This window comes from Schistocerca americana, unplaced genomic scaffold, assembly GCF_021461395.2.
Source record: "Schistocerca americana isolate TAMUIC-IGC-003095 unplaced genomic scaffold, iqSchAmer2.1 HiC_scaffold_807, whole genome shotgun sequence".
Classification (NCBI taxonomy): Eukaryota; Metazoa; Arthropoda; class Insecta; order Orthoptera; family Acrididae; genus Schistocerca; species Schistocerca americana.
Window position 1 is genome coordinate 1 of NW_025726574.1, and position 7481 is coordinate 7481.

At 54.2% G+C, this 7481-nt stretch overlaps 2 non-coding genes across 2 annotated transcripts; both read right to left on the reverse strand.

Moving 5' to 3' along the window:
- Positions 1–540: 540 nt before the first annotated feature.
- On the reverse strand, positions 541–695 carry LOC124591117. Its single transcript, XR_006976963.1, has one exon. It is a non-coding gene; the product is annotated as a 5.8S ribosomal RNA (ribosomal RNA).
- A 351-nt stretch (positions 696–1046) lies between these two features.
- Positions 1047–2956, reverse strand: LOC124591118. Its single transcript, XR_006976964.1, has one exon. It is a non-coding gene; the product is annotated as a small subunit ribosomal RNA (ribosomal RNA).
- Positions 2957–7481: the final 4525 nt, after the last annotated feature.

The following is a 7481-nucleotide window of genomic DNA, read 5'->3' on the forward strand; positions in this document are numbered from 1 at the left end:
CGGTCTCGTGGTCATATTTAGTCTCAGATGGAGTTTACCACCCACTTGGAGCTGCACTCTCAAGCAACCCGACTCGAAGGAGAGGTCCCGCCGACGCTCGCACCGGCCGCTACGGGCCTGGCACCCTCTACGGGCCGTGGCCTCATTCAAGTTGGACTTGGGCTCGGCGCGAGGCGTCGGGGTAGTGGACCCTCCCAAACACCACATGCCACGACAGGCGGCAGCCTGCGGGGTTCGGTGCTGGACTCTTCCCTGTTCGCTCGCCGCTACTGGGGGAATCCTTGTTAGTTTCTTTTCCTCCGCTTAGTAATATGCTTAAATTCAGCGGGTAGTCTCGCCTGCTCTGAGGTCGTTGTACGAGGTGTCGCACGCCACACCGCCAGCCGGCTGTGCACGCTACCGAGTAAGTACCGGTATGCGAACCGCCAGGCGACGGGCGCGCATCGCACGTTTAAGGAGGCGCGGCCGGCCCCACAGGCGGCCGCGACGCTCCCAGGTCTGCGAAGCGGGGCAAACGCCGCGCGCTTCAGTATACGTAGCCGACCCTCAGCCAGACGTGGCCCGGGAACGGAATCCATGGACCGCAATGTGCGTTCGAAACGTCGATGTTCATGTGTCCTGCAGTTCACATGTCGACGCGCAATTTGCTGCGTTCTTCATCGACCCACGAGCCGAGTGATCCACCGTCCTGGGTGATCTTTTCTTAGTTTACACTGTCTCTTTCAAGACAGTTGCATAGGCGGGACGTAGGCGTGTGGCGGCCCCTGTTCAAGCGTTCTGTGTCCAACGGCCTCACGGCCGATGGGCGTCGTACGGCTCCACACCGGAGCGGACAGGCAGTCGGGCGAAAGTCATTCAAAACCGGCGCCAGGCGCCAGGTGCCGCAGGCCAGCCGCTCCAGCGCTTCAGCGCTCGTACCACACAACATTGGCGTTAGTTTTGAGAAGCACGCGTGGTTCCGCACGCGGCGCACGGCTACTGCGAGCCGTACAGGTAGCGTGTTGCGCGACACGACACGCACATCGAAAGACATGCAGTCTAGTCGGTAATGATCCTTCCGCAGGTTCACCTACGGAAACCTTGTTACGACTTTTACTTCCTCTAAATGATCAAGTTTGGTCATCTTTCCGGTAGCATCGGCAACGACAGAGTCAATGCCGCGTACCAGTCCGAAGACCTCACTAAATCATTCAATCGGTAGTAGCGACGGGCGGTGTGTACAAAGGGCAGGGACGTAATCAACGCGAGCTTATGACTCGCGCTTACTGGGAATTCCTCGTTCATGGGGAACAATTGCAAGCCCCAATCCCTAGCACGAAGGAGGTTCAGCGGGTTACCCCGACCTTTCGGCCTAGGAAGACACGCTGATTCCTTCAGTGTAGCGCGCGTGCGGCCCAGAACATCTAAGGGCATCACAGACCTGTTATTGCTCAATCTCGTGCGGCTAGAAGCCGCCTGTCCCTCTAAGAAGAAAAGTAATCGCTGACAGCACGAAGGATGTCACGCGACTAGTTAGCAGGCTAGAGTCTCGTTCGTTATCGGAATTAACCAGACAAATCGCTCCACCAACTAAGAACGGCCATGCACCACCACCCACCGAATCAAGAAAGAGCTATCAATCTGTCAATCCTTCCGGTGTCCGGGCCTGGTGAGGTTTCCCGTGTTGAGTCAAATTAAGCCGCAGGCTCCACTCCTGGTGGTGCCCTTCCGTCAATTCCTTTAAGTTTCAGCTTTGCAACCATACTTCCCCCGGAACCCAAAAGCTTTGGTTTCCCGGAGGCTGCCCGCCGAGTCATCGGAGGAACTGCGGCGGATCGCTGGCTGGCATCGTTTATGGTTAGAACTAGGGCGGTATCTGATCGCCTTCGAACCTCTAACTTTCGTTCTTGATTAATGAAAACATACTTGGCAAATGCTTTCGCTTCTGTTCGTCTTGCGACGATCCAAGAATTTCACCTCTAACGTCGCAATACGAATGCCCCCGCCTGTCCCTATTAATCATTACCTCGGGTTCCGAAAACCAACAAAATAGAACCGAGGTCCTATTCCATTATTCCATGCACACAGTATTCAGGCGGGCTTGCCTGCTTTAAGCACTCTAATTTGTTCAAAGTAAACGTGCCGGCCCACCGAGACACTCACTCAAGAGCACCCTGGTAGGATTGCAACGGGGTCCGCCTCGGGACGCACGAGCACGCACGAGGCGCGTCGCACGCCTTCAGCTCGCCCCACCGGCAGGACGTCCCACGATACATGCCAGTTAAACACCGACGGGCGGTGAACCAACAGCGTGGGACACAAATCCAACTACGAGCTTTTTAACCGCAACAACTTTAATATACGCTATTGGAGCTGGAATTACCGCGGCTGCTGGCACCAGACTTGCCCTCCAATAGATACTCGTTAAAGGATTTAAAGTGTACTCATTCCGATTACGGGGCCTCGGATGAGTCCCGTATCGTTATTTTTCGTCACTACCTCCCCGTGCCGGGAGTGGGTAATTTGCGCGCCTGCTGCCTTCCTTGGATGTGGTAGCCGTTTCTCAGGCTCCCTCTCCGGAATCGAACCCTGATTCCCCGTTACCCGTTACAACCATGGTAGGCGCAGAACCTACCATCGACAGTTGATAAGGCAGACATTTGAAAGATGCGTCGCCGGTACGAGGACCGTGCGATCAGCCCAAAGTTATTCAGAGTCACCAAGGCAAACGGACCGGACGAGCCGACCGATTGGTTTTGATCTAATAAAAGCGTCCCTTCCATCTCTGGTCGGGACTCTGTTTGCATGTATTAGCTCTAGAATTACCACAGTTATCCAAGTAACGTGGGTACGATCTAAGGAACCATAACTGATTTAATGAGCCATTCGCGGTTTCACCTTAATGCGGCTTGTACTGAGACATGCATGGCTTAATCTTTGAGACAAGCATATGACTACTGGCAGGATCAACCAGGGAGCTGCGTCAACTAGAGCTGAGCAGCCGGCCGCCCGGGAGTGTGTCCCGGGGGCCCGCGCGAACACGCAAGCGTCCGCTCAATTATTCTGCAAACAGGAGGAGGCTGAGCTCCCCTGCACAATACACCTCGAAACCCTCTCAGGTCCCGGCGGCGCGCAGCGCCGTCCTAAGTACTTGGTCGGGTTCGAGAGAGGCGCAATCGCCCGGAGTTTGGCGAGTAGACGCTTTAGGTGCGACCACCCGTGCTCCCAACTGAGCTTGCCGCTGCCGACAGAGGCCCGGGAGCGTGCTGTCGTGGCATTGCCGGCGGGAGACAACACGCGCCACCTACGGTGGCCGGCAGCTCCAACGCCAGCGCCACAGAAGGACAAAAGCCCCACTTGGGTGCCGAAGCGAACTCTCCCAGCACAGCGCACGCGCCAACACGTCCGCACAGCTGCGATACAATCCACCTGCGAGAACCGCAGAGGCGACCGAGCAGCAGACGGCGTCGCGGCGCCGAGCGCCGGGCGGCGGCGCATCCTCAGCGCACACAGTCCTCAATCGGACCAGCACACTGCAGATGTCCACCGCGCTTCGCACCGGGCCCGCGAGGACCTACTTTGGCCGCACGGCGCCGCGTGCAGGGTGCGCCGGCGCGCAGCTGCGCCGCCTGCCGCCTCCGTCGGCCGGCGCGCCTGCCACTGGCCGCCCCCACCAGCCGGCTGTAGCGCGTGCGCCCACGCACCGCGCGGCCAGCACGCCGGAAGGCCCCCCCTCACCGGCCGGGGACGGTCCCACCCAGCCACCGCCGCGTATCGCTTCACACCCACATGCCATTCACGTTCGTGGGCATGGTGGGTATCGCTGAAACAACCGGTTGGTAGCTCAACCGATCGTCGCCATCACTGATTCACCTCTAGCGAGAACAACCGCACCACAACGGTTTACCAGTTCTTCATTTGCGTAACGTCACCAGCAAACGTAGACGTCCATCGCCATTTGCAAATTCAACGATTGTTGCATGCCTGTGTCAGGTGTCACGACACACTATGTCTGCCCACATACACGCAACAACATGTGCACGCTTCGCGAACACGTGGAAGGTGGCCCCCGTACGTATGCGATGTCCATTGCGCGAACGACTGTCAACCGGCCTCTGTCGCATGTCGCAGATGTGGAACGCAGTGCACCATGCTATCACGGTGTGTGAGAAGAGACGACTACGTCTGACAACACGCGCCACTACATCAACAGACGGCTCATGCTGATCGCCATCCACGGCATACCATACTGCAATCCAGCTCTTATAGGGAGACGACACGTAGCTGAGTGCACAATATTTGGACCGTATGGTTCGCCGTTGTTGGCGCAGTCGTGGTACGGTCACACATGTACCACGATGTATCATTCAGTACATGAGGACCAATGTGCGGTACAGTGTGTGATTTGGACGTACAACATCAGCGGACAGTTGCCACAAGCCGTACCACAACGTAGGCTGTGCTTCGCCATGCGAATGCCAATGAACAACTGCGAAGGGCATTGAGCATGTACGTCCTGCCGCCATCCGCATTACAGTGTATAGCTGCAAGGTGTTTAACATGAAGCGATACTCTGGGGACCGGGCAGTGCGAGTAGCAAACTATATTGCGGGGGTTGCAGTTAGGCAACACTACACTAATTTAACGCGTCGTATGACAATTACAGAGCAGGTTAAGGCCCAACGTGTGTTGGGTTAAGGCCCAACGTGTGTTGGGTTAAGGCCCAACGTGTGTTGGGTTAAGGCCCAACGTGTGTTGGGTTAAGGCCCAACGTGTGTTGGGTTAAGGCCCAACGTGTGTTGGGTTAAGGCCCAACGTGTGTTGGGTTAAGGCCCAACGTGTGTTGGGTTAAGGCCCAACGTGTGTTGGGTTAAGGCCCAACGTGTGTTGGGTTAAGGCCCAACGTGTGTTGGGTTAAGGCCCAACGTGTGTTGGGTTAAGGCCCAACGTGTGTTGGGTTAAGGCCCAACGTGTGTTGGGTTAAGGCCCAACGTGTGTTGGGTTAAGGCCCAACGTGTGTTGGGTTAAGGCCCAACGTGTGTTGGGTTAAGGCGCAACATAGGTTAGGTTAAGGCGCAACATAGGTTAGGTTAAGGCGCAACATAGGTTAGGTTAAGGCGCAACATAGGTTAGGTTAAGGCGCAACATAGGTTAGGTTACGGCGCAACATAGGTTAGGTTAAGGCGCAACATAGGTTAGGTTAAGGCGCAACATAGGTTAGGTTACGGCGCAACATAGGTTAGGTTAAGGCGCAACATAGGTTAGGTTAAGGCGCAACATAGGTTAGGTTAAGGCGCAACATAGGTTAGGTTAAGGCGCAACATAGGTTAGGTTAAGGCGCAACATAGGTTAGGTTAAGGCGCAACATAGGTTAGGTTAAGGCGCAACATAGGTTAGGTTAAGGCGCAACATAGGTTAGGTTACGGCGCAACATAGGTTAGGTTAAGGCGCAACATAGGTTAGGTTAAGGCGCAACATAGGTTAGGTTAAGGCGCAACATAGGTTAGGTTATGGCGCAACATAGGTTAGGTTACGGCGCAACATAGGTTAGGTTACGGCGCAACATAGGTTAGGTTAAGGCGCAACATAGGTTAGGTTAAGGCGCAACATAGGTTAGGTTAAGGCGCAACATAGGTTAGGTTAAGGCGCAACATAGGTTAGGTTAAGGCGCAACATAGGTTAGGTTAAGGCGCAACATAGGTTAGGTTAAGGCGCAACATAGGTTAGGTTAAGGCGCAACATGGGTTAGGTTAAGGCGCAACATGGGTTAGGTTAAGGCGCAACATGGGTTAGGTTAAGGCGCAACATGGGTTAGGTTAAGGCGCAACATGGGTTAGGTTAAGGCGCAACATGGGTTAGGTTAAGGCGCAACATGGGTTAGGTTAAGGCGCAACATGGGTTAGGTTAAGGCGCAACATGGGTTAGGTTAAGGCGCAACATGGGTTAGGTTAAGGCGCAACATGGGTTAGGTTAAGGCGCAACATGGGTTAGGTTAAGGTACAATATGGGTTAGGTTAAGGTACAATATGGGTTAGGTTAAGGTACAATATGGGTTAGGTTAAGGTACAATATGGGTTAGGTTAAGGTACAATATGGGTTAGGTTAAGGTACAATATGGGTTAGGTTAAGGTACAATATGGGTTAGGTTAAGGTACAATATGGGTTAGGTTAAGGTACAATATGGGTTAGGTTAAGGTACAATATGGGTTAGGTTAAGGTACAATACGGGTTAGGTTAAGGTACAATACGGGTTAGGTTAAGGTACAATACGGGTTAGGTTAAGGTACAATACGGGTTAGGTTAAGGTACAATACGGGTTAGGTTAAGGTACAATACGGGTTAGGTTAAGGCACTTGGGGGGGGGGGGGGGCCCGGTTTGTTGATTGTGATTATCGTAAGTAAATGACTGCGGCATCATCTGATTTGCCACGTCAGGGTGCACCTTTGGCTCATAACAGGCGGCGCTCTGATTCCATGCTTGTGGCAGACCTGTGTCTTTCATTCCTGCCATTGTTTGTGTGGTGTGACAGGAGGCAGTATTGTGATGTTGGGTGCACCCCTGTCTGGGACATGTGTGGGTGTTGGTGGCTTAGCTGAGCAATGGTGGTTGTCGGAAGGGTGGGATATTCTGTTTTCCGAGTGGACCTCCCGGTCTGGTTATGATAGTGTGGATTGTCTAATGTGGCAGAGAGGATGCACTGGGTGTTGTTCCATGCTGGTGCTTACATATTGTCTGTGTGCCTGTTACAGGCAGAGAGTAGTGCGTGATAAGAGTGTCTGGCTGACGTGTGATTGTGAGCAGAGTCTTTCAGCATGTATACGGACAGGTCTATACATTATCTGTATTCTGATGGCTCTATCTATTACTAATCAGCGCCGTGTATACGTTTAATCCGGTTCCAGTCGAAACTATTGTATCTCTGTACATTAGTGACACGGCGAGCCCGCTATGTAGTTACTCGTCTCGGCAGCTTCCACCGGTGTATGGCAAATGATTATAAGGAATCAGTCTAGTCGTCAATACCGATAGTCTGACGTCACATGTCTGGGGTGGGGGACGCTGCGCCCTTCCGGTGGGTCATGGCCTAGGAAGACTCTTCCCACGCAGGGGGGCTTGGACTGTCATTGACTCTTCCGAGTAATATACTTGCCGTACGTTTTTGCGACTGCGAGTGCAACGCTCACCGGTACCGACATGGATGGAGCGCCTCCTAGCTGCCGCTGAGCATCTGCATTCGTACAGCGAGCAACGCGATCGCGTCTGTAGCTCGTACGTGGTACAGCTCGCAGCTCATGTATATGGACAGCGGGAATGTCGCATATTGGACATAACTCTTCATGAAACGCACGTTATAGGGGTGGATTGCACATTGCGAGTGCGAGCAAAGTCCGCCGTTCATCCGCTGGAGTTGCGAGTTGGGCGGTTGGGGTGGGGCACGAACGGGTGCAGGTGGAGTGATTGCCGGTCCACGACTTCGTGCGGCAGAGGCGCTGGCGTTGGG